A 23082-nucleotide genomic window follows, 5' to 3' on the forward strand; every position below is an offset into this window, starting at 1 on the left:
AAGCCATATTGCTCTTCCAAATGTATACAGTTTTCTTTACCCCACTTAATTATGCAGGAATATAATGCCCTGCTCAACCAATTTACTTTTACATCTATCAGGGATATGGGCCGATAGCAGCTGGGGGGGTCAGTTCTTTTACCTTTTTTAAATATTGGAATTATTATGTATTTCTTCCAGCTTGACGGAAAATTACTTGTGGCCATAAATGTATTAACATGTTTTATGAAGGTTGGAACACACATTAGCTGTTCCTTCCTAAATACATCTATCACCACATGGTCCGGGGCAGAAAACTTGCCAGGAGCAATTGAAAACAAAGCTTCTCTTATTTCATCCACCTGAAACTCCAGAGCGAGGTCATTGTTCACAACCGTTCTCATATATTGGCACTGAAGTGGTTGGTCCAGGCCAAGATAGAGGGAAACTCAGAGGATTCGGCTTTTAAAGGACAGGTATTCAGTGAAACTATTTTCCAGAAATCACGTTTATTGGGTTTTCTGGCAGCCTCTTCTAGTTCCTGCCAACATTTATACTTCCATGCTTCTTTGGCCTGATGTAAGGAATCTTTAGAAGACATTCTCGCTATGGCAAGCTCTGGTTGATTTCGATTAGGGATCTTTGCCAATTTAATAGGTGGAATTTCAAGGTTCTACACTCTTTATTATACCATGCTGATTTAGGAAATGTTTGTCTAAATGTACACTGGTAGTCATATAGCAGATATGCATGAGTGATGAGTTTATCCCACTAGTGGCACAACAGTATTCAATAAAAGGAAGGCATATCACTATTATGATATTAGAGCAAGTGTCTCTATACATTGCTGCCCAGTTTAAATGCTTTTTACTATCAGTTGAGGTTCGATCCGCTGTGCCTAGATTGGTCTGTGCATTATTTATATTAATGTATTGCCATAATGAATCAAAAAGATTGTGATCGCTCTCTGGGCACTGATCTATTTTTAGATCTTGCAAGTACTGCCAATCGAGTGCATGAACCATGAAATAAACGATTGTTGATCTTTACCTGGACGAGTTATAAGTATAACACCCCGGTCGATCCGCCGGCAACCTTCCATTTACAGAACGCAAATTGAGATCCGCTAACTTTTTCAGTAGATTTGCACATGGCTTATTTGTCTTTCCATCAAGCATTACTGGTGCCGGTATATTTAGTATAGCATCTACTTGTGTTTTGGATTTCTGCATTGGTAAAAAGTCTCCCAGCCGTACATTAAATTCACCTCCTATTATAAAAAATGTGAACAGAGTGCCTTCTTTTTATTGAATTTATTGAAAATTGAATCTTACTTATGAGCACTAACTAAGCTCACTTGTGAAAGTGGCTCCTGCTTTATGAACTACACAGATGGCAAACAAACGCTTGTCAAGTTATCTGGTGACAGAAATGCATCTTTTTAGCTATTTTGTAGCCTGCCTTCCAACCATAAAAGGATGGATGTATAGGTACTATTTAATGATTAATCCTTATGGTGCGTGGCCTGGAACTCCGGCAATGCGGACGCTCTCTTAGAGGCCTCCGTGACGGGCCCACTGCTTCCGCGGTTTAGTGAAGTTCCAGCGCCTAATATACTGCCAAAATCCTACCTCGGAGGTTGGAAGGCCACCGCCTCAAAGAGATGAAAATCGGGGCTGGCGACCGTCGGGAAGCCGCACAGCGACAATCCAAACTTTGCGGCCCCTCCGCAACCTCCTTCTAAAATGGCAGACGGAGCGAGCAGAACCTACGCAGAGGAGTCGCGAGGGGCGTCGCAAGCCTGTGGAGGAGCCGCAAGCCTGTGGGGGACACCACCGGCCCCAGGACATAATAGCTGCCCCAGGCCCTCCAGCTTCAGATCCAGCGCAACGCCTGACAGGCGCAGAAAGAGCCCCAGCCCTGGTGCTGACGCCGCATAACAGAGAAGGGTCCTTGCGCTAACCCCAGGTACTTGGATCACTGGGGGCAGATCAAGCCCTTGGACGTCATGGTGCGGCCCCGCTGCCCCCCCATCTCACACTCCAACAAACTTCACTCCATGGGTCCGCGGGGGAGCAGTGGCATACTGCTACCCACGCGCCCCCTCACGGGGCGTTGGCCTAATACAGCGACGCCCAATTCCCGCCACCCATGTAGAGGGGGCTCGGACCGCTGCTGACGCTCCGGGGCTGCTGGCGTGGGCCGGGACACTACACACTGGGCTAAAGCCCCTGGCAACCGCACAACTGTTCTAACCAGCATTTCTCCACCACGACTACTACCCAGCACCGGCTCAAGGCTGCAACGGACCCCAGCTTCCATACAGGGCATCCAGACCCTCGAGCTCCTCCAGCCTCACGTGAACTACCACAAGATAGGGTCTCTGTAAAGGACCCTTACGGCAACCATCGTACACCTAGAACTTGGCGCCCACACTCTGCCCGGAGGCCGCATTGCATGGGAATGCACCTGTGACTGTTTGGCTTCGCTCGACCTCCTCCACTTCTTTCCTGGGGTGCCCCGGCCCACTCTGCGACTCTCCTCCCCCTAACCCTGCATTTGGAAGCCAGAGACAACACTACAATCTCACGCTGCACTGGGAGAGCCAAAACCCCTCTGCACTTCGCTCTGTGAGGCCTCAAGCTACAGAAACCTCATCCCCCGTGGGGATTAATCAAGGAAGTGAGAGCCCCCCTAAATAACCTGTATGTCCTGGCCTCAATCGACAGTCTCCCCCACTTTATCTTCCCGAGTGATTACTGGCCCACCTGCCTTAAAATCCCACTTGGCGCAATGGCAGAGCAACTAAAAGCTAGCAAAAACTCAGACATCACCACTATGTTTACGTCGACCGACAAGGTGAAGAAGCACGACCCCCCCAAGCTTACCCCACAGAAATACCAAGAGGAGAAAGAAGCCCTTGCCACCAAAGAGGACATACAGGCTTTTATGGCCGATATCAAGTCTGAATTTAGATCTTGCATGACAGAGCACACTACCAAGCTGGAACAGACCGATCAAAGAGTGACTGATGGAACAGAGGCTGGGGGAGGTGGACGACCGGTCCCTGGACCATGCTACCACACTGGGGGAAGTCCAACGCTCGATTAGAACCCTGCAGGACAGATGCAAAATCCTTGATTTCAAACCAGAGGATCTTGAAAACAGGGCCCGGCGCAACAACCCTCGAATTCAGGGGATCCCAACCTCTGTCCCGGACAAAAACCTGGTGGAATATGAGGGGGACTTCTTCCAATCCCTCCTCCCACTACTGGACAAATCCCAACTCCTCTTGGACCGCACTCAAAGATTGCACCCACGTCGGGGTGTTGAGTCAGACCTCCCCCCCGACGTCATAACTAGAGTACATTTCTTCATCACAAAGGAGGCCATATCAGCAATCAGCCGCTCTCAAGATGAGCTCTCTTTCCAGGGTTAATCTCTCCAGATCTATCAGGAACTCTCACTGCTTACACTTCAGGAGAGGAAAGCTCTGCAGCCTCTGACCCTCTTCTTGCAGGAACATCAAATTCGATATCGATGGTTATTCCTGACCACCCTGCAGTTCTCATATAACGACACTCTGCGCAAAATCAGCCACCTCATGGATGCTAACAAAATCATGCATCCATCTTCGCCCGAAGAATCTACCTCGCCAAGCCCTGAGGTTGCCCCAGACGTGAGAGCTGCCTCCCTCCCGAAACCCGGACGATCCTCCTGGTCAAAGCCAAGAAGCAACAGAAGAAGGTAGGCTAGGGCTGGACCGCAACCGGCAGCTTTTGTCCCTGTGTCTCCGTAGACCCCCTAGCCCAAACCCAAAGAAACTTCACTGACCCTGACCCAAGCTAAGAACGTTCATAATCAATGCAGCAGGCCCCACTCGCGGCTCATTCTCGTTTCCAAGGTACATACCACCTATAAGTCCTTGGAAAACCAACCTAATTTCTCAAGTGGCCCTGTTGACCAGGGGAAACGGCCATACCCATAATGTCGGCCCCCCCCACCGGTTAAAGTTACACGACCCCGTTGGGGGATTGTTTCAAAACCCCAAGAGCAGAGTAACACATTCATAGCCTTTCCTCAAGATGGTGGTTAGCTCACTCCCCTCAGCCCTCAGCCCCCCCCCTTCCAGATGCAGCAACGAGGGGGGACCTGGCCCAGGAGCACCAGACCTTGAAATTTCTTACCCTCAACTTCAATGGACTAAACTCCTCCGCCAAACGGAAGTCGATACTAAAAAAGCTGCAAGATGAAGATGCAGCAGTGGCCCTGCTTCAGGAAACCCACCTACTTCCAGCAGACTTCGGGCGCCTTCGCTCCCAACTCTACCCACTTCAGCTTTTCGCCTTATGCGGCTCTAAAAAGGGGGGCACAGCAATTATTTTCAGGAGGGGCTTGAACCCCCAGGTCCTGGAATCAAAAACTTGCCCGGACGGGCGATTTGTGGCAGTCAAATGCTTACTGCTGGGAGACCTCTAAACTTTTGTATCAGTATATGCCCCTAACTCCAGGCAAGCAACTTTCTACGACTCGTTGGGTTCCTCCCTCGCTCCCGTCACAGAGGGCCAAGTTATAATTGGGGGAGACTTCAACGGAGTACCAGACCCCACAAAAGACCAATCTCATTCTCCCACCCCCGGAGACTTCACTCAGGCACTCAGTCTCCTGCGCCTGTTTAGATCCCTGGAAGTAATGGACTCGTGGCGAGTACTTCACCCCGCCGAAAAAGATTACTCCTTCTATTCTTATGTGCATCAGACTTTTTCGAGGATTGATCTCCTCTTGACGTCCCTCCCAGATGCTTGCGCCTACGCCAATGAAGTGTCTATCGGAGCACGGATCCTGTCTGATCATGCCCCGGTAAGCCTTGAGATCCGGGCACATGAACCCAAGCCTAATGCTCCACGCAGATGGACTCTCTATGATCCGATCCTCAATGAAATGTCACTACGGGACAAGATCGCTACAAGAATCACAAACTTCCTCAGGGAAAATCCGGCTGAAGACACCTCCCTGGCAAACACATGGGATGCCCTGAAAGCAGTGATCAGAGGGGAGTTGATCGCACAAGGGGTAGCATTCCATCGAAACAGACGACAGGCCCGTCTGGCCCTTGAAGAAGAACTTAAACAGCAGAGGAAGCCCACAAAGTCAAGGGCTGGTCCCCCAAGATACAGCGTGCCATCCGTATCACCAGGAAGAAACTAGAGGCCCCCTACGCCGAACACACAGCACAGCTTTTGACCAAAGCTAAACATGGAAGGCAAGGGCGATTCCCTACCTGGGTGTCTACATACCTGCGAATCCGAAGGATACCTACCAAACTAACTTTCCCCTGCTCTTTAAAGAACTGGAAGGCGACTTGAAACGCTCGGCGACTCAGGAAATCACATAACGGCCTGTAAAATGAACCTACTCCCAAGGTTTCTCTATGCCTGCTCCTCCCTCCCTGTTGCGATCCCTGCCCCTGCACTCCGCGACCTACAGAAGAAAATGCTCCAATTCATCTGGAGGGGGAAGAAGGCCAGGATCCCCTCAAAAACAATGCTAGGCAACTCAAGAATGGGCGGACTAGGGGTCCCCCACCTGCGATACTACAGGGTGGCAGCACAACTGGCACACATCCGCGCCTGGCAAATATCCACTGATCGCCCCAGATGGGTAGAATTGGAACAATCACGGCTACCACTCTCCCTGCAGTTCCTTCCACACATACCACCCTCTCTCAGGGAGCACTGGGAGGGACTCCTGCTGGCGACCAAACACACCCTGAACGCCTGGGACTGGGCGCTAAAACATAAGGGAATCCTGAGGGGTCTGAGTCTCCCATCTCCGATCTTCCATAACCCGACCTTCTCACCCGAAACGAACCCCCGGAACTTCCAGAACTGGATTGCAGGAGGCCTTGAGACCCTAGATCAGCTGTATGTGGGAGATCTTCATTGCACGTTTGCACAATGCAAGGAGAAGTTCCAGCTCCAGGAAAGGGACAGATTCACATACATTCAGCTTCGGCACTGGTGCTCTCACCCACAAACTCTACAAGCAGCCACACGCCCTCTGACCCCTCTCGAGCCAACCCTCAAGGACCTCCCAATTCGGGGCAGGATCTCCACTCTATACAGGCGATTCCTAGGGGACTTTCTCATTTCAAAAACCTGATGCATGGCCCATTGGGAAGCGGATTTGGGACACTCGATCGAGGACCAAACTTGGGTGGACATTTGGACCAGAGTATATACATCCTCCACCTGTTTTACCAACAGAGAGTGCGCATACAAAGTGCTGCTGCGCTGGTATTATTCCCCTCTCAGGCTTCATCACATGAACCACTCTCTTGACCACACCTGCTGGAAGGGGTGTGGCAGACCGGGCTCCTTCTTTCCCATGTGGTGGACATGTCCAAAAATTCAAAAATTCTGGAAGTCATGCCTAACCACCATTGAACAGATCACTCAAACAGCCCTCCCCCTGGAGCCTGGACCCATCCTTCTGGGGGTCCCGGTCCCGAGACCTACACGTGCTCCGGAAGCCGAGCCAAACTACTAACTCAATGCCTCCTGGCCGGGAAAATAGTGATAGCCCATTCCTGGAAGGCCCCAGAGGGCCTCTTCATGTCCCAGTGGTGGTGGAAAATATGGGACATCCTGATCGCGGAGAAGGTAACAGTGGCAAAGGTCGGGTTCCTCCATCGCTTTCAGAACATTTGGGCCCCAATACTGGAATATGATCTACAATTCCCAGCACTGACTTATAAGCCTACCAACATCCGGTGGACGCTGGGAGACGGGGACGCTTCCTGAGGGGGAGACAACTGGAATGGAGGCAGAGCATAAGCTACTGAAAGACACCTCTAGAGGGATTTTTGTTGCATTTGGACTTATGTACAAAGCTTGTTTATGTTGTATTGTTGACACTCTGCCTTGGTTTAAAATAAACATATTTTAAAAAAAAAAGAAAATGATTAATCCTTATAAAACAGGATTACCTACTGTCCACACACTATAGAATCCATGAAATTCTCAAATCTTGCTGCAAACCTTTGTCATTTACCCCACCCCCGCACTAGTGGTGAGAAAAGGTGGTATGATGATGGACTCAGAACTGTTCTTTGCCCTCAATCATCATCAGTGTTTTTTACACCTGCTGAAGTTGAAACATTTACTTCGCCTTTTACCATTTAAACATAAAATTGCAGTTGTGAATGCATTGCTATCTTCTGTGCTAGATTTTTTAAATAGAATCTACCCGAGAAAGTAATGGTTTGACTATTAAGAGATCAAAAAGCTGCTGCCAACTTGTTCCTTGCGGTTAAGAAATGTGATCATATTTCTCCTGAGATGGCTTAGTTGCATTGGCTACCAGTTAGAAAAAGGTTGGTGTCCACAAGACCATCTGCAGTGCTAGAACATCAGCCCTTACATCAACATTGCAGCTTTACTGTCCAACTACACAACTAAGACCTTCTCATAGTTGGCTGCGCACAATCGCTAATTTCACAAAGGCAAGGATGGGTGGGAGATCATTCTCTATAAGACCACCAAGAAATGTAATGAGCTACCACAGCCTCTTTGTCTAGAAAGTAATCTCGTCACCGTCAGTTGTGAACTGGTTGTCCAACATGATCAATCATTCTCACTATAAAAACGAAAATACATATATAACAAATTTTAGACAGGCCTTGACAGCGGCGTAACTGGGCAGGGCCGAGTGGGCAAGGCCCACCCAAAATATGTAAATGCCCAGTTATGATGTGGGCATTTACAGGTGTTAATGTCACTGCAGTAGGCCCAACTACCTTAGCTTTAGGCCCCACTTGTTAGACACTCCTGGCTACGCTTATGGGCCTTGACTGTGTATGCAACAATGTCAAATTATTGTTTCTTAAGCCTAATTATAGTAATTGAAATCACTATTCAGAGACTTGTTCTCATTCATGGGGAAGAGAGTGGATTTGGCTTGATTGACTTTTGGGAAATGTTGACATTTGGGTTTCTGATACAGGAGAACATCATCATCGCATACAGAGATGACAGCCATTAGACCACCAAGAACTAGGCTACCATCATTAGTGACTCAATAGCTATAGCAAATAAATGGGCATATCAGGCATCCCCGAAGGGTCGCAAGTCTGCATAAGAACCTCTCAAATAAGAGGGAGACTGTGCACATTCTGGCATAGGGACCAGTGTAAAGTAATCAAACCAAATGGAGTAGAGAAGACCCAAGCCAATTTTACTAATCACTGTGAAAAGGTAGATCCAGAAGACAGTCAAATTGACCAATACTACTCTGCCTGCCTGCAAGCGTGTATTAAGCTGCAAAAGAACCCAGAACAAGCATTGTAGGTTAGGAACCGTCTGCCTTGCATAAAAAAGGCCTGATCCAGATTTATTAGAAAACTCATTTCGGACATTGTTCTATTGGCAACCAACTTTGTGAAAATGTTCACACCTATATTGATAAATGATATCACACCATGTGCGCTGCAAAGTTCTGGGCTTTTTTGGTAGTTTACAAAGCAGCTTTTTTCAACAATACAATAATTCTGGATCTAAAAGAGGGGACAAATCTTTATAAAACTCTGAGGTCAATACATTAGGACCAACGGTCTTTGGTAAACTATAATGGGAATGAAAGAGCGTTTGCTGTGCTTAAAGTTATCTCTGCTTCCTTATTAAGTCTTGTCATGAGGGTTACAGGGATCAGAAATTAGACAGAGAATAAATACCTGAGAACCAACCCTTTATTAACATGTTGGCCAAAATAACAAAAATGCTGAAGGGTTGCAAAGAGCCAACTCAAGACTTTAAGTTTGAACACTGCCTGAAGTAACCAGAAAACGGGTCTTAAATAGGGAACGAGTTCCGACGTTTACTCTGTTCTCACTTAATAGCCTTCTTGGCCACGTTAAGCCAAGCTTTAGGATTTCTCATACCCATCTTCTTTCTACCAACCTCTAAGTTCCAGATGCACACACTTGCCACTCTCAGTCTTGAGGGTTTCCCTCATGCTGCTTCTCTGTCCTCATGCCTCAGGTGTAAGTGGTACTGCCCTCTCTCTCTATCCATCTAGCTAGCTGTCTATCTATCTCTCGCTTTAGTTTCTAGTTTGTGCCTTGGTGTTGCAGTATTCTCGTAGACAGAGAATGAGGTGATGCTTTCATAGTCAAGAGGAGCTTCCCAGGGAGTATTAGGTAGAGTGAATGAGCCTGTACTAGTCTAGTCTTTCTCCCTTACCCATAAAAGGGTCTCCAATTTCCCAATGTCTGAGGGTCTCCCCTCCTTAATCTCCATTGTGGTGCTGGTCCTACTCTAAGCTGTGCCATACTATTGTGCTTCTTCCTGCCTTGTGTCCAACTGCTTTGTAGTGGGGTATTCACCCTACCCTCGGCATGGGCCATAGTTGGCCTCTTCAAATCATTCTGTGCTTTCTGTCTCCTAACTCCTCCTGGTTTTTTCTTACCACTACCAGCTGATCTTCACCAACCTCCTTCTAAACTCCTTCGGGCATTTCCTTCTTACTTCCTCCTACCACCACCTAAATTTAGCCAAATTCCTCCTCAATTTCTTCTTCCATCTCCTCCTGACCACCTTTTCTACAACCTACACCTGATGTTCAACAACCTCATCCTTTTTCTTCCACCTCCTCCTAGTCTAAGCTAACCTCCTTGTCTATCACCTCTTCCTGATTCTCATCAATTTTCTCCCTAATGCTTTCTCCCACCTTCTCTGGGTATCCACCATCCTACTTCTTCCTGGTGTTCTTTAACCACTTGCCTAACTCCTTTTACCCCTTCCCCTCAGTCTCCAATGTCCTCTCCTAACTTCTTCTCTGTCCAAAACTCCTCCCACTTTCCAAGCCAACCCCCCTCTCCAGGGTCCGCTCTCCTTCCACACACCTTTTCATCCTCTCCAGACACATCCCTCCTTGCTCAGTAGCTCCTTCATCAAACACCCACACTGTCTAATTGAAAGCCACTGCTTATTTAGCCTTATAGACCATCCCCAGGGCTGGGCTCCCTGTTAGGGTCTGCAGCAGTGAGGGAGAATTGCTGAGGGAGCGGGATTGGCTGTGGTCAAGGAGTTCATCTGGGCTCACTAATTGACTGGGGAGGCAGACAAAATCTTTAAATGGCTTGTCTGCCATCTTGGAATTCATGTATACTCTTGTCACTGTCTGCAGGGGGCTGTATTCGAAAATATCATCAATCGCTGGTGACGCGTTTAATCTCTTCTGCTTCCCTCCTGAATGCTTCACTCAAAGCGATAGATATGCTGGCACCGTCTGTGCCATCTGTGGTCTTTCAGGAACTCGCTCTGTGGGCCATGCCAGGGAGTTTTATGAATGCCTAAGGCCTGCGTGAGCCATGGAACAAGGTCAATCAAGAATCTGTGGATGGCCCCAGATTTTGGTTTGAGTCCAATGCAGGGCATCATTCTTCATGCAGTGTACTCTATTACCGGAGGACAGCTCTGAGTCGCCATTTCTTAAAGTAACAGTGGCAATGAAATGGTGCTTTACAGAAATAGGGGGCTGGGGGTGGTTGGGCCCTAGCGTCAGAGGGCTGCTTGACGGTTGGGTGTTTTTCAATCACTTCACATTTTGTCATCCATACCAACTTAAAACAACAATATAAGTGAAAAATACAAGAGTCAGAGGTCAGCATTGAACACTGAAAGGGGCCCCTAGGGGTCCCTCGTGCTATGGAAACAAGGCAATGACCATACACGAAAAGATGCGCCAGACACAAGGTTTCAAATTCCCAATGCTAGGGTTTATTGCAAGCAAAAGATAGTATCAATTGGCCAATTCTTATCTCACGCCCAGTGACGTGAGTTTCCTAGACCTCGAGGGACGCAAGAGAGCGAATTACGTACATCAGTTACATATATACAAAATGCATATCATACAATCAGCAAAGTCATGTTCAACACCCCTCTGTATTAAGTTCCTTTGAACTCGGGATGACGATGGACATATCCGACGAGTATGACGATTATAATGCTTTCGATGTCTATTCTAGTAACAATGTGCAATTTAGAAAGTGCGGAGGCATCTTTTAGAACACAGTGGTTCTGTTCTTGGAATCAATCTGTACACGGGGGAAGAGCCACATTCCAAGCTTTGCTATCTATGAGGTACTATTCGTGTCCTGGGAGCCGACACGTTCTAAAGGGTTTTGCGAAGGTGGGCCATAAGGGAAGCATAATTCAAGCCTTTAACTGTATTATTCTAACATATTCTACCATCGTACGAGACTGGCTGGCAGCTGTGAAGTGATTAAATGCCCTGCAGCTTCCTCCCAAGGCTACAGAGAGGGAGCGTGGGCATTCCCCTCTGGGCTACTCATGAGGAGTTTCAGCAAACTCTTCAGTCCCGCGACCTTGTCCTTTCATATTCAGACAACAATCTTAACAGTTGAGCAGAGTAAGCAGAATTCGCAAGAATTGCAAGCTGCAAAGCAGTTTTTAGACAGAAAGCAATGAGCAATGGTTAACAAGCAAAATGGCGATTCTTGCTACATTTAAAATGGCTGCTCGTCGGTCAAGCATAGCAGTTTATATTTCTATAATTTGGTGCATAAGACGGTTGGCCCACGGCCATCAAGTTACGTCTATCATTCAAATGAAGGGTGTTCATTTTTCCAGATTGATAAACCCTCCTTTTGGCCGTGTGCCAAACGTCTTATTTATTCATTGTATCCTCCTCTTCTGAGGAGGAGTCTCTGCATCTGAATCATCTCCATCATTAATGTCTATCGCCATGAATTGTTTTACTATTTTTGTTTCCTCAGTGTCTCTGTTATTCCGGCCATGCGTTTGTTTTCCTCTCAACACCATGTGCATACATCCCTTAGTACATCCATCAGTTATTTCAGTGCATATTATTGGTAAGCATTGTATGGAACAGCAGCATGTTATGAATATCCCGAGTACCATCATTAGTATCGAAATTAACTTCCATCCCCAAGACCGCAATAATCCCCATAACCAGGATTCTATCCCCCAACCCCCTGCTTCAGTAGAGTGTGTGGAACTTATGACATGTAATTTCCGGATCGCTTTAAATATCGTAGGGGAGTAGTCATCTATATACACACAGCATGCAGTTTTTACGAGCTTGCAAACTCCCCCACGGTCAACTAATATTATATCGAGAGCCATCCTGTTTTGAAGTGCCATCAGTCTTATTCCTTTTTCTTCTAACGTCATATTCAATAAAATATCCGTTGTGGAATCTATTGTTTTTTGTAATATTCCAGACAGTTTTCTTATATTGTAAGAATTTTCTATTTGGGACAAGAACGGTATAAATGATTTGGCTATATCCATTGCTATCATTCCATCCTCACTACTCCTTCGAGTTCTACCTTTTGTTCGTCTGGCTACTTCTGCTGTCTCCAAGAGGAACACTCCTGGAAACAGTAGACCTAGGTAGCATGTACCTCCCCAGTTCCTAGGTAACCATGGATATGCTTTTTCTCCACATATAAAATAAACAGGGTCTCCCACGTACACAAGTTCTATTTCATGTTTTAAAAACACTGTTCAGGCAGTTGCTAAACGTTCCTACTTTATAGGAACCCTTTTTCTGTAGACATAGGGGAGCAGTTTTGGGGCTGTGATCCACTGCATAGGTAGGGGGCACAGCATCTTTGTTCCATTTATCCCTCATCCGAAATGTCATTACTGATGTTCTTTCTGCTGGCGGGGTTGGTCTATTCTGCCTATGTAATCTATCTAGTCTTGTTATTTTTCGTGTATTCTTTCTCATGGGTTCTAGTGCAAACACGCAAGCTTTTTGGAATATGGAACAACCCACAGGTCTCATGATTACTTCCTCAAATTCATTCATATTGGTCTCATCTAGCTGACCCGTATTACTCTTGTTCCATTTCCCAAAGAACATTGCACTTAACGTTACTTCACAGGAATAAATCAATGGCAATGGTTGTGCATACCAGCCTATCCCTTTCCCACCGTGCTGTGGTAAATGGGCGCAAACCCAGCAATCTTTTTTCTTTAACACCGCATGGGTCATGTTCACGATGAGCAACAATGTATTGTTGCCGTAACCTTCTCTATGTCTTTCTTCCATTGGGGGCAAAGTACCAGCGATTACATGAACCGGGCTTTCAGTAGCTGTTTTTGGCAAAAGTGTTTCTAATGGGTGTACGTACTCCAGGAACCATAGTGTAACAGCTGTTATTGTTGGTACTATCTTACTTAAGAAACATAGGACCAATGTCCAAATCAGTACCTTATTCCTTTTACCATGCCTTTTCTCTAAATTTACAGTCTCTAAATCTATTATTTTTTTAGCAGGGGTGCAGGAGGAGGCTGAAACCGGTCTTGACTTGTTCTTCATCGTCCTTCTTCTTGCTGGCGAAGTTCGTCGTGAATGTCTCTCGTTCTTGATGCCAGAAAAGTTCAACGAAAAATGTCACAGTTCAATTCTGCCAGTCTTTTCACAGCCTGGATCATTTATCCACTCCCGAGCAAGATTAGTTGTTCTTTCTCCCAATGCTCAGACGATTTCTGAACAGTTCTTTATTGATAGAGTGCTATGTGCATCCAGCTTGTCCCGCTCTGGCTTAGGACACATGTACTTTATAAGCGCACCGAGGAGTCGTGAGTTTTGAATTGTCCGACTTGCACAATTCTCACACTTCTCTCCTCTACGCCCCTGGTTCCTACTCCGTCCGTGAGTAGAACCAAAGGCCAAAAAGAAAAGCACCAAAGATCTGTGGATCACTTTGCCTGTCGAGGCTGCAGATTATATCGATTCACTCCTGCTATTGTATGATCCGTGAATAGTGCCCTTGCATTTCCAGTATCAGGCTCAGTGTCAGCCTGTGGCACAATGATGGGCAGCGATGGGCGTCGTGGCAATGATGTAGTTTCTTTCTCTGGCTTTGGTGCATTTGCAAGAACTGGTGGGTGCCAAAGGGGTGCACGCGTTGTTTCTGCTCGTGTTTGCAATGCAGGGTTTGTGTCATTCGGCAGTGATGTTGTTTCCGCTGAGCAACGTTGAGGCACTTTTCACCCTTCCCCCTTACTGGCAGCCTCCTCAGGCTCTGTTTCGAGTTTCACTTCTCGTTTGCGCTTATGCTGTGGCCCTGGACTGGCAACAGTTTCTTTAGTTTCCGAGACCGTTGTCTTTTTCTCGTCGTCTGGATCAGGCAAAGTTTTCAGTGACGCTGGGAACCTTTTGGCATGGGTAGCATGGATCCATGCCTTGCGTCCGTCCACTCGGATGGCCGTCTGTGTTGCCAAAAGTACTTGATAGGGGCCGCGCCACCTGGGTGCTAATGCTGTCTTCCGTTCAAAGCTCCAGTGAGTGCCCCGGTCCTGTATATCGCATCGGCAACGCCTCCTGCACCTGCTGATGAATCAAACGCAACTTTTGTATTAAAAGTCCACAGTAAGTGCTTAACATAGGATGCTCGACCTCACATAATTTTCTGGGCTGCGGTGCGCACCATACATTTGCTGGTCTCCCCATTATAATCTCATAAGGGGAGAGCCCAGTCTTAGCCTGCACAGACATGCGCATACACAACAGCGCTAGGGGCAATGCATCCACCCAACTCAACTTGCTCCCAGTGCAAATTTTCGCTATCTTTGACTTCAGGATTCCGTTGTGTCTCTCCACAAGCCCGGCAGAACTGGGATGCCTGGAACTGTGGAATCGCTTCTCTATTTGTAGACCTGCACAGATTTGTAGCACTACTGCGCCCACAAAGTGGGGGCCGTTGTCTGACCACAGGACACGAGGCAACCCAAACCGGGAGAAATAATCCTTCAGCATTACTTTTGCTGTGGACATGGCAGTACAGTCTTTTAAAGGATATGCCTCCACCCACTTGCTGAATGCACAGATTACCACTAACACGTACTTGTAGTTCTGGCACCTTTCCATTTCTATGAAATCAAAATGGACCACCTCAAACGGCATAGAGGGTGGGCCGAAACTACCTGCTGGAGTCACGGATCCCTTTCCTACATTGTGTTGCAGGCACGTGATACAATTCTGCACTAGCCTTTCTGCATTCTTTTTTATGTGCTCATTCTTCCATACTGTGGATAAATGCTGTACCATTTTCTTTGCGCAAATGTGGGTAGGGCTATGCGCCATTATAACGATTGCAGTTACGTAACAATTTGGCAACATCCAGTTCTTTGTTTCCTTGTCCACCCAACATCCTTCCAAATCTAACTCAGCAGAGCCCTTAGCCCACCCCTGAATCTCTTTGGTCGTGGCCTCAGCCTGCATTTCTTTGACTGTGGCAACTCCATTCTCTATCATACAAGGTACTTCCTCAGTCTGTACTGTCATCATTTTATTCCCCAAATCTGTGGCTGTTTGCTTCGCAATCCTGTCTGCAAACGCGTTTCCCTCTCCCACTCTGCATGTTACTTTCCTATGCGCCTCGCAATTTACTATAGCTAGGCGCTTTGGAAACGTGAGCGCAGACAACAATCGCACAATCAAAGGGCCATGCTGAATCCTGGCTCCATGTGATGTCAAGAAACCCCTCACAGCCCAAAGTCGGCCAAAATTGTGAACCACGCCAAAGGCGTACTGGCTGTCAGTATAAATATTTACGTTCAGATTCTCAGAGAGTTCACAGGCTCGGGTCAGTGCTATTATTTCTGCGGCTTGTGCCGAATTGTAGGGGATCCTTCTGCTCTCTACAACTCTCTTTAGGGTAGTAATTGCATATGCAGCCGTTGATGTGCCATCAGGTAATTTAAAACAAGAGCCATCGCAAAATAACTCCCCATCTGGCTCTTTTTGTGGGATATCGCTCAAATCAATCCTTCCCTTTGTTTCTTCTTCAGTGATCATTAAACAATCATGGGGTGGTGATTCGTTGTCACCAATTTCTGCTATGGGCAGTGGCATTAATTCTGCAGGATTCAATGCGCTACACCTCATAATTTGGATGTGGGGTGCAAACAAGATGAGCTCATATCTTGTCAGTCTAGCTGAGGTGAGGTGTTGCGTCTGCGTCCTATTTAATAGAACGTCTATAGTATGTGGAACCATCAGAATTAAAGTGTGCCCCAATACCATTCCTTCCGTTTGTTTTACTGACGCAGCAGCCGCTGCGACGGATCGCAAACATCGTGGTAGTGCGCGCGCTACAGGGTCCAACGCGCAAGAAAAATCGCTGCACGGCCTATTTCTTCCATCCTGTTCCTGTGTCAAAACCGCCAATGCACATCCTTCACTCTCACTCACAAATAGTCTGAAGATCTTTTTATAGTTGGGAGTGCCGAAAACTGGCGCAACACACAATGCAGCTTTCAATTGCTCAAACGCTTTCTGACATTCCTCATCCCACTGCAAAGGCATCTCTGCATCCTTTTTAGTCAACTTTATCATCGGCCTCACAATCAACGCGAAATTACTGATCCACGGCCGACAATAAGAGGCCATGCCTATTACAGCTCTCACTCCTTTTTGAGTTTTTGGAATAGGCATACTAGAAATACTTTCTATGCGTTCTGGTGTTAATCTTCTCCCTTCTTTCGAAAGTAGGTATCCCAAATAAGACACCTCCTTTTGATTATACTGTAATTTCTTCAAACTTGCCTTATGACCATGGGTCGCTAAATGTGTCAAGAGTAATACAGTACTTTCTTTGCAGATCTCTTTCGTGTCAGCAGCTAATAACAAGTCATCTATGTACTGCAAGAGTACGCAACCTTCGGGTAGTTCTAGCATGTCTAGCTGCTCTTTTAGCACTCTGCTGTAAATGCTCGGGCTTTCTGTGTATCCTTGTGGAATGCGTGTGAATGTGAATGATCGACCTCCTAGAGTGAACGCGAACAGATATCTACTGCTTTTATCCACTGGAATGCTAAAGAACGCGTTCTTCAGATCAACTACACTAAAGTATTCTGCAGTGGCCGGTATCATTGTCAGTATTGTTGTGACATCTGGGACCAAAGGGAATTGTGGGTCTGCCACTTTGTTTAATGCGCGCAGATCAATTATGAAACGATAGTGTACTTCATTGCCTCCTTTCTTGTAAATTGGAAGAATCGGGCTGTTGCACGTGCTCCCTGCAATTTCCTCAACCACCCCCAATCTCACCAGGTCAGTAACAACGCTTTTCAATCCCTTCTCACCTTCAACAGAAATTCTATACTGGGGAATTTGTGGTAGTGTTACACCTTCTTTCAGAGTTATTTTTGCTGGCTCTATTTTCAAGCATCCTACATCATTATCATGCATTGCCCACAGACAGGTTGGTACTCCACTTAACTCTTCTGGCAACTCTTTTGACATGAATTCCGTCACTGGTGCATCGTGAGGCCACACCGTGAGGAACATCCCGTCTGCCGTACAATGTATGACTGCCCCCAATTTCCTCAACAAATTTAATCCTAGCAAGTTCTCACCACAATTATCTGTCAAAAGAAATGGACACTGCTCCATAAATGGTCCTATTGTAATTGGGACAGCTTCGGAGATGGGGTTAATTACTGGTGTACCTGCGAACCCTACAGAAACATTCTTCTGCCCCGACAGTGGTATCTCTGGAACCAAGTGGTGGTCTATCGAACACTTCTGTGCCCCTGTATCTACAAGGAAACGGTGCTCCTTATTCCCGACTCTCATTTCTACGTAGGGTCCTCTCTGATTCAAGGGAATAGACACTGGTTCCGACCCCTGTCGTGGGCTGTCCCATCACGAAAATAACACATCGTCCGATGTGTAGTCACCGCTACTGCTATAATACGTGTTTGGTTGTGTATCAAAAATATTCCCATTTCCCCCTCGATGTCCTCCACTCTGATCATTTCTCTGTTGGCCCTGCCCGCCCTGATTTTGGTTTGAAACACTTTGGTTCAATGTCTGGTTCCGTTGTGCTTGGTTTTGGCCATATGATTGGGTTTGAGTACCTCCATTGGTATATCCCTGCTGCTGCATGTTACTTCTGCTTGGGCCGTTCGACCCCTGATGTCCTCTATGAGGCCTTCTCTGACCAAACCCACCTCTATTCTGTAGGTGCGGGCATTGCGCTCGCCAGTGTCCTTCCTCCTTACAGTACGCACATTGATTTAATCCCAATGACACCCCATGCATATTATTCAAATTTCCCCGGCCTTGTGCATTACCTCTACCTCTATTGTATCCAATGACCTGCTGCAGTAACACCCCTACTATCGTTTGCATCGCTTCCTTTCTCATCTCCAATGGGTACCCATTACATATCTCACTTACTTCTTTTACTGACGTTCTTTTGTTCGACATCCATCGCATTGTTTCCCCTACCCATACCTGCAATCTTTGTTTATCGCCTATCTGTCCTGGTACCGGCAAATGCTTTGTACCACCTGGAAAAACTCTCGGCCATGATTTTTTTATACTCAACCTTGACGCCTCCTTCCTACCTTTCTTAATAAACTCTCTACTATACTCAGGTGTAGCAAACATTTCAGCATATCTGTCTTCCATTTCATTTTTTACTTCAATCAGTTTGTGCACATGTTTTCTTACATTCTCATCTCTTTGCTCTCTGCGTGCTAACTTATTCAAATCTAACAACCGCTGTGGCGTTAAATTCCCAAGTATCTTTTTCCATTCTCCCACCAGAATTTCCCCCATGCATTACAACACTACCTGTCTCTCGTCTCTTCTTCGGTACCCATACAATGAGGCCAATGCTGCCGTCTCATCATTTCCTTCTATGTACATTTCTTCCTCTTGCCGTAATTCAATCTTTCTCGCTTTGCTGATTGCGCTTCGAGTTACCCGTCCAAATCCTGTTCCTTCAGCCCCGCCTCTCGCCTCCCCAGTCTCAATCTCGACTTCGGGAGGGGCGGATGGTGCTGAATCTGTCTCTAGAGCGGGAGGTGCGGATGGGACAAGTGACACAGGTGGCATCTGTGAAGGGCCTTGCTGGGTGCTGGGAAATTGTGTGTCTGCGGTCTGCGCTTGTGGGAGTGCTCATGCTGTGGGCGGGGCTTGGGTTAACGCTTGCGTGAGGGGAAGTGCTCAGGCTGCGGGAGGGGGTATGAGAGCTATTGGTTGGGCCCGCGCAGTCACTGCTGGCGTGTTTGGTTTCGATTCTGGTTTTGGGCCTCGACCCATGTTAGTTAACAAATGTTCCATTAATTCATCTGCTATGTGTAATTCCCGCTGCGGGTATATTCTGTCTATGTTCATCTGGTTCCGTCTCCCTTCCCGTCTTAGACTCTCAGTCCACTCCTCCTCTTCCTTCTCTTCTGCTATCTCAAACTTCGTTTTATGCCTACGCGCATGCTTCTCTCTACTCCTTAGTCGGAGCATCGCTTCCCTCCTCCAATCTTTGACGGTCTCAAAAGCTGCAGGTCGCGCTTTCTTTCTAATCAGCACCCTCTCTAGGTTATCTATCCTCCCCATCTCAAACCTACCATTAATCGGCCACTGATGGTCGGGTTGCTTTCTAGTTTGCCTATGCCAAATTTTACAAAATATTATCGCACCCACACCATATTTCGCATACATATCATAAGCCGGCGTTCCCCCAGGCGGTGCACCTTGGCCATATTCCAAGGACTGTCTACCGCAGCTGAAAAGCACCGCTAAAGTGGACAGTACTCCAAGCATGTTTCTTTAACCTTCCCCTTTGGTTAGCCACTTTTACCTGGACGTTTAAGTTTGCAAAATCAACACTCTACCAAAAATCAGGTTTCTCTTTGAATCGGGGAATGACTCATCTGATAAAACAAGTCGCTTGTTCTAACGCAACCTCTCCCCACGTCGTGTCTGCGCTTCTCTGGCTTCTGCCTCGTCTCGGGACCCTCGCCTCCTTTGCCCTCTGGTCCGGTACGTCGATCAGGGATCAGATGTGTGCAGATCTACGGAAGGAATCTCTCCTCTCTTCTACAGGGCACCCCGTACACTTCTTGATCCCGGCTCGACTGTCCCGTCCTCGCCGTTCTTCCGCCTTTACTCCGTTACAACGTATACGATGGGGCAAGTGGGGGAGGGTCCCTATTCGGGCGCCATCTTGAAAGGGGCCCCTAGGGGTCCCTCGTGCTATGGAAACAAGGCAATGACCATATACGAAAAGATGCACCAGACACGAGGTTTCAAATTCCCAATGCTAGGGTTTATTGCAAGCAAAAGATAGTATCAATTGGCCAATTCTGATCTCACGCCCCGCGACGTGAGTTTCCTAGACCTCCAGGGACGCAAGAGAGCGAATTACGTACATCAGTTACATATATACAAAATGCATATCATACAATCAGCAAAGTCATGTTCAACACCCCTCTGTATTAAGATCAGTTGAACTCGGGATGGCGATGGACCTATCCGACGAGTATGACGATTATAATGCTTTCGATGTCTATTCTAGTAACAATGTGCAATTTAGAAAGTGCGGAGGCATCTTTTAGAACACGGTGGTTCTGTTCTTGGAATCAATCTGTACACGGGGGGAAGAGCCACATTCCAAGCTTTGCTATCTATGAGGTACTATTCGTGTCCTGGGAGCCGACACGTTCTAAAGGGTTTTGCGAAGGGGGCCGTAAGAGAAGCATAATTCAAGCCTTTAACTGTATTATTCTAACATATTCTACCATCGTACGAGACTGGCTCGCAGCTGTGAAGTGATTAAATGCCCTGCAGCTTCCTCCCAAGGCTACAGAGAGGGAGCGTGGGCATTCCTCTCTGGGCTACTCATGAGGAGTTTCAGCAAACTCTTCAGTCCCGCGACCTTGTCCTTTCATATTCAGACAACAATGTTAACAGTTGAGCAGAGTAAGCAGAATTTGCAAGAATTGCAAGCTGCAAAGCAGTTTTTAGACAGAAAGCAATGAGCAATGGTTAACAAGCAAAATGGCGATTCTTGCTACATTTAAAATGGCCGCTCGTCGGTCAAGCATAGCAGTTTATATTTCTATAATTTGGTGCATAAGACGGTTGGCCCACGGCCATCAAGTTACGTCTATCATTCAAATGAAGGGTATTCATTTTTCCAGATTGACAACACGATCAAGACTATATGTACTAGCTGTTGTAGTTATCAAAAGGTGATAGAATTCTTTGAAATCCGAAGGGTGATAGAATTCATCATGACAAATAATAATACTTTTAACAGGTGACATCTTTAATCTCCCATAAACAATAATCCTGATTGTGTGATATCTACTGTAATTCTGGATCTCCAACATCGCGACATCCACCATGGCCAAAAAATGCCCTCAATCGAGCCCAAATGTCTTTCAGTCTACTAGCCGATGGCAATAATGCAGCATATGTTATTGATTGATCATAGCAGTGAATGAAGGCTTTCAACCATAGATCCCCTCTTGGTGCCATTTTACCCTCCCAGCACATAGCCACACAGCACCTTACCAGAACCGTCGCTAAGTTCACAAATGTTGTCTCTTCTTTGATGATGCAGATAAAATCAACACAAAGTTTGTTCGAGATGGGCGTATGGATTCCAAGATGGTGGCTTGTTGTGGGTGGATGTGCTAGGCACAGCTCGTCCCTGACCCAGGCTGAAGGTGGCAAAAATAGAGGCTTAACAGAGTTGCCCCCCCGCAAGCAGCCACACAGGGAGTGTAGATGTCCCCCTCACGCAGCAACAGCAGCGAGGAGTAGGTGGTGGCTGACCCGCTTGGCAGTGCTGGGGCGCGGCAGCATCTGAGGAGGAGCAAGGCCGGAGAGGACTTGGGACATGATGCAGCCCGACCCGGAGCCCTAACCAGTCAGTTCCCGCCCCCACTGTAGGGGGAAGTGGAGCGGCATGGTGCAAAGCGGGGATCTGGCAGGGGGCCAGGTGGAGCGTGAAGGAGGAGCGAGACCGCTAGGGGGGGGGGGTTGGGGAAGCCTGCAGAATGGTACGGAGTCAAGCAAGTTCCTCTCGGAGTGTGAGGAGCTCGGTGGCAGTCCTGCCCCCCGAACCAGCAGTGGGGGCGGACTACGGCTGGGGATACATCGAAATTGGCGGGGGGCATTGGCCTACCCCACTGGACCAACAATGCCCACTGGGTCATGGGCCATCTATAACGTGCATTGCAAGAAGCCGTAAAACTAAGGCAGAGGCAAAACAAAGGAAACACTGCATAAATACTACACACAGGCATACGCGGATATAAATTGCAGACAGGACTTCACAACGTGCAGGCCAACGCTGTAATGCTTGCAGTGGTGGCTCCCCTACTCAAAGATCATCAGAACGAGTCCTGGGGGGAGAAAGAATTGCAGCAACATTAAGGACTTCACAATGTGCGAGACAACATGGAAATGCTTGTTAGGACTGCTCCCCTGCCCACAGGCCAACACGGTGATCCCCCTCCCCCCCCCCCGGAGGAAGCAGAGAGGGCACCAGCTCCGAGGAGCTGTCCCGGAAAGGTGAAGAGCAGCGGGGGGACCCAGGCTATTACACATCTGAGATTGCGGTGCTCTTTGGCCTCAGCAGCATCAGTGAAGGAGCCTGGGCCTGTGCAGGCAGCTTGGCTCCCAGTCAGTGTGGAACTCTCCAAGGGGATTGGGGCACAGAGAATAGAGAGAAGACACTAGCCCCACAGGTGGAGAAGGGAGGGGCACAAGCTGAGCAGTGACCGCAGCTCATCATAGGGACTGCACAGTAGCAACGAGATCCAGGGCCAGCCCGGGAGGGCAGGTCAGTGCAAGAAGGGGCAGGCCACTGTGATTGGAGGAGGTGTGAGTCCCTGCATCAAGGAGAGCATCGTCCAGGCAGCAAAGAGGGAGGAGAACATGGGGGTCACATGTCGAAAAACAAGGGCAGGTAAAGGACCAAGGAGACTGCAGACCACCCAGCTTCGGCCTCTCAAGGGGCAGAGGGCTCACTAAAAAGGTGTTGGCAACTGGACAAGAAGAAGGCCCTAAAGCCTACCCCAGCCCCGGATAAGGACTTGGGAGGAGGCGGAACCGCGCCACAGTCGAGCCCCCTGGCAGTCAACAAGGAAGATCTGGTGCAGTGCTTAGCGGACCTCCAGACATGGATCACAGGATCATTTCAAGAACATTTTTAATCCTTGAGGGCCGATTTCAAGGGAGCAGTGCAGGAGATCAAAGGGGAGCTCTCAAAATAGGGGGAACGCATAGACACGAATGAACGGG

The 23082-nt window shown here is 47.6% G+C and overlaps 1 protein-coding gene across 6 annotated transcripts in view; it reads right to left on the minus strand.

Annotated features, from left to right (window-relative positions):
• The window catches only part of TICAM2 (TIR domain containing adaptor molecule 2), a 248995-nt gene that overhangs the window by 12356 nt on the left and 213557 nt on the right, over positions 1-23082 (minus strand). Inside the window, exon 3 of one of the 6 annotated variants that reach the window (XR_011280314.1) lies at positions 10762-14367. The exons of the other annotated variants lie outside the window; for them this stretch is intronic. The gene's annotated coding sequence lies outside the window, so the exon portion shown is untranslated. Of the gene's footprint in view, positions 1-10761; positions 14368-23082 lie in introns of those variants that run through there. 6 annotated transcript variants of the gene reach the window in all.

The sequence above is a fragment of the Ambystoma mexicanum genome, chromosome 6p (assembly GCF_040938575.1).
Source record: "Ambystoma mexicanum isolate Mex_15411 chromosome 6p, UKY_AmexF1_1, whole genome shotgun sequence".
Classification (NCBI taxonomy): Eukaryota; Metazoa; Chordata; class Amphibia; order Caudata; family Ambystomatidae; genus Ambystoma; species Ambystoma mexicanum.